Raw genomic sequence first — 5,000 nt, 5'->3', positions numbered from 1 at the left:
CACACACACACACACACACAGACACACACACACACACACACACACACACACACACACACACACACAGACAGACACACACACACACACAGAGACACACACACAGACAGACAGACACACACACACACAGACAGACACACACACACACACACACACACACACACACACACACACACACACAGACAGAGACACACACAGAGATACAGACAGAGACACATAGAGACACACACAGGCACGCACACACACACACACACACACACACACACACACACACACACACACAGACAGACAGACACACACACACACACACACACACACACACAGAGACACAGAGACACACACAGGCACGCACACACACAAACACACAGAGACAGACAGAGACACACACACAAAGAGACACACATACACAGAGACACAGACACACACAGAGACAGAGACACACACACACACACACACACACACACACACACAGACAGAGACACACAGTCTTAAAGATCTTATTTGAGAAATTGGATTTGGAACGGCAGCAACTGGAAACCATCAGAACCATTACACACTGAATAGAGGGATATATATCTATATCAATGTTATTTACATAGCACCTTTCATTACAAGTCAACCCAACGAGCTTTACATTAAAAAATGCATACACATTAAAACAAAGCATGGATAGAAAGAAGAAATTAATAAACACAACAGGATAATCAGCAAGAACACAGCATACAAACACACACACACACACACACACACACACACACGGGCAGACACACACAGGCACACACAGGCAGATACACACACACACAGGCAGACACACGGGCACACACACAACACACACACACACACACACACACACACACACACACACACACACACAAGCACACAACACACACACACACACACAAGTTCAAACCAGTGACCTTTCTCAGAAACTCTTCTTCCTCGGCTCTCCTGGTGTAAGAAAATATTTTAAAAAGCCCCATCTGCACCTCGGGTGATGCCCCTCCCTCGCTCTTAATCAAGCTGACTGAGGGATTAATTTAGAAAAACTACATTTAATTCCCCTCCCAATCTTCTGCGGCTAATTCATTTGACTAAAATCTACACAAAACACCCCCCCCCCAGGCAGCAGCTACCCACCTCACGGAGAAAAACAACTTGTAATTGTGCAGGAGAACAACAGGCTGTTAATTCCCTGTAATGTCACACACAATTTAGAAGGTAACTACCGTTGTTTCCAACCTGAGCCCTATGTTCCTATGTTTCTGTGTCTGAGTGACTGATGGGAACAACAACCTTTGACACTGGTCCAGTATTAAGAGAGATCGCTGCAGTCGGCAGCGGAGAAAAAAGCTGTATAGTTAAAAGTAATTGTCCAGCTTCAATTTACCTTCACAAAAGTTCTGTTTTTGCCGCTGACTCAGATTATTATTCTTAGTGTCGGACAACATTATGGAAAGAGTTTCTAAGGAGGTCGACTTTTCTGTTAAAGAGTAAGATCCTTTTTTTAAACATAAAAACATCCGCGAAATTGTGTTCGCTAAACCCACCAGACTCCATGTAAATAATCAGTGATTTTAGCATCGTAAAATACACTTCATTCAAAGTCAACAGAAACAGAAAAAAACTATGAAAAGCTGTTTACACATAGTTTACCGATTTGCATGTGACAACATTTTTGCTCTATACACGCTAAAAGCATTGCTTTTTTAAATGGAGTCTGGTGGGTTTCTGGTTGAACAAAAAGGTCTTAAAGAGGTTTTGTATCTCTGTAGGGATCCTTTCCATAATGTTGTCAGACACTTCGAGTAATAATCTGAGTCCGTCAGCGGCTAAACATAAAAAAATACACCTTTCACCAAGGCCAATTCACTCAGGTGTAACTTACTGTGGCAATAAACTCCTTTCTGATTCTGGTGAGTATATTTAACGCACCCTGCAGTTTGACAGGAAACAACTCAACCCCCGACCTGCCAGCTAATTAGACTTCCTCCATCATTAATTAACTTTTCCTATTAAGTTTCCTCGTTATGGCAGTTATCCAGGAGATAAAACACAGACACACACACACACACACACACACACACACACACACACACACACACACACACACACACACACACACACACAGACACACACACACACACACACACACACACACACACACACACACACACACACACACACACACACACACACACACACACACACACACACACACACACACAGTAATCAGTGACAGCCAGTCTCTGGAGTCGTCCAGGGAGAAACGGTTTCCTCAGAGGACCACAGAATCAGCCGGGTTATCTGATTGGCTGAAAGTACTTGTACTTGTTACAGCCACTATGACATATCCCATGATGCACAGCAAGTTGGGCTTTATTGGTTTGTTATCAAACTCTGATGATAACGAAGGAAAGTGCTTCCTTTAGGACATTTTGGTTTCACTTGTTTGGAAATAATAGGATTCTTCCTGCATTGTGTGCTCTGTAATCGTCTGTAGAGTCCAGAATAAAACTCTTCTTTTCTTTTACAAGTTGATCTTAAGAGGCCTTTGGAGAGATTTTCTGCTTTCTTTCTCACTGGATCAGTTTTATAGCCTGGTGAGACCATCCTGATGAATGAATGAATGAATAAATAAATCATAAAGTTTTCCACTCGCAGATCAGTCTGGCATCTTGAGATAGAGAAGATTTGGAGCCGTTCGCCAAACGACCGACCAATCAGCGTTGGTTTAGGTGCGACGCCAACGAGAAGCGACTGTTCAGTCTGAACAACGTGGAGGCTTCCACGGAGGAGAGGAGCGTAGCTATCGCAGCGAGTTTGATCCGAATTAGGAAGTATTCCTTCACTGAATAAAGAGCAAAAAACAGCTCTGGAGGCTTTTCTCGGAGGAAAAGATGTTTTTGCTCTTCTCCCGACTGGTTTCACCAAGACTTTCATCTGATTGGTTGATTTGGCTCGTCTATCACCAACTATAGGTGGTGATAGACAGATGGTTTTATCCAATCAGCTAACCAATCACCCCTTCCCAAACGTTCTCCCAACGGTAAGTTCCCAGATGGATATGCCGAGCAGGTTAGGTCAGGTTACCGGTTTGATCCACTGCACTGAAAACCTGCCGCCAACAACTTTCAACTCAACTAGAGACACATAATTAGTGTTTCAGAGTCACTATGACTATCTCCACAGCGCCGTGGACACCACAGATGCATTCTGGGATAAGAGAAGAAAACACTCTGAGTTGTTTGCATTTCTTTAAACCAATCACAGTTGTCTTGGGTGGCGCTGAGCTTCGGACGCAGCGACGGTGGCTCTGCTAAAAAGTCTCAGGAAGGAACTGGTTTTGGTGGAACATTTGCACCCCGCAAATAGAGTGTGGTCTAGACCTACCCTATCTGTAAAGTGTCTCGAGATTACTGTTGTTATTAATTGATACTACAGATGGGCAATATATATATATATATCGTGATATGAGACTAGATATCGTCTTAGATTTTGGATATCATAATATCGTGATATAAGTGTCTCTTCCTGATTTTAAAGGCTGCATTACAGTAAAGTTACATCATTTTCTGAACTTGCCAGACTGTTGTAACTCTTCTATTATTCACCTTTACCCACTAAAGCCTGGCTCAGACTACAGGAGTTTTAGGCCGATTCATGCCCGATTTACCCCTCCCGAGAATCTGAGAAAAAATCTTGTCGAGGATCTCGATCAGTCCCGATGTTCGGCGCGGATTATCTGGTAATGTGAGGCATTCACAGGTCAGATTATCTGGTAATGTGAGGCGTTCACAGGTCAGATTATCTGGTAATGTGAGGCGTTCACAGGTCAGATTATCTGGTAATGTGAGATGTTCACAGGTCAGATTATCTGGTAAGGTCAGGCGTTCACAGGATTATCTGGTAATGTGAGATGTTCACAGGTCAGATTATCTGGTAATGTGAGGCGTTCACAGGTCAGATTATCTGGTAATGTGAGGCGTTCACAGGTCAGATTATCTGGTAATGTGAGGCGTTCACAGGTCAAATCTTGCACCTCCCGATCTGCTCTCAGACACATCGGGGCCGCCCCGATAATATCAAACATGTTTGATATCTAGGATTATAATCGGGCGTGAAACGACTATGATTACGTCAGTACTTCCACAACAGCCAATGAGAGACAGGTCTGCAAGGAGACAGAAGTGACGGAAACTTTTGAAAATGTCTGCGAGAGCAGCTGTAGTACGAGTCCTGGTGGACAACTGAGTTGGAAGAAAGGATGGTGGAGATGTGGCGACAGCACGAGTGCCTGTTTAATGTCTCATCAAAAGAATATCATAATCGGGATGATAAAGAGAAGAGCTGGGGAGAGATCGCTAAAGATCTGGACCTACCGGGGGAGTGTACAAAGTTGCTAGCGCACTAGCTAGCAAACGTAAACATTAGATATCTAGGTCAGTGATCATCTGCTACATTCAGGTCTAACAAAAGATGTATTGCACATACCGTATTTTTCGGACTATAAATCGCTTCGGAGTATAAATCACAAAGAACAAGTAGCAGGGCGTGGAGACGTACCGTTGACCAGCCCCTCCCGGCAGCACGGTGTTCAAGCCCCCACCTGTAGACTCCTTCCTCCACCTCTGGCCATCTTTCAGCCCGCGATTAGCCGATTAGCTTTCTCTGATTTCTTCATTGCAGTAAGAGTCACCTTTTCTCCAGTCTCCCTCACTCGTTTCTCCCTCATTTCAAACTCTCTTTCTGCGGCTCGATTACCGTTTTCGGGGCTGCATATTTTACTACCTGCAGTTTGTCTCTTTTCTTTCTCAGTTGTCTTTAGCAGCAGCGTTCTAGTTGTCACAAGCCTAGAGCGCCCTCTCGCGGCTGTAGACATTAATGTTTTCAGTATGAATTAACATGTAAAAACATGTTAAATTATATATATTTTGATATATAAGTCGCACCTGACTATAAGTCGCAGGACCAGCCAAAGTAGGAAAAAAATGCGACTTATAGTC

At 43.7% G+C, this 5,000-nt stretch overlaps 1 protein-coding gene across 1 annotated transcript in view; it reads right to left on the bottom strand.

Annotated features, from left to right (window-relative positions):
* The window catches only part of gripap1 (GRIP1 associated protein 1), a gene marked incomplete at its 5' end in the record, with an annotated part of 49,864 nt that overhangs the window by 22,573 nt on the left and 22,291 nt on the right, over positions 1 to 5,000 (bottom strand). The gene's annotated exons all lie outside the window — the stretch shown is intronic.

Source organism: Perca flavescens, unplaced genomic scaffold (assembly GCF_004354835.1).
Source record: "Perca flavescens isolate YP-PL-M2 unplaced genomic scaffold, PFLA_1.0 EPR50_1.1_unplaced_scaf_16, whole genome shotgun sequence".
NCBI lineage: Eukaryota > Metazoa > Chordata > Actinopteri > Perciformes > Percidae > Perca > Perca flavescens.
Note: the sequence above shows the minus strand (reverse complement) of the source record. Positions and strands in the feature narration are given on the sequence as shown.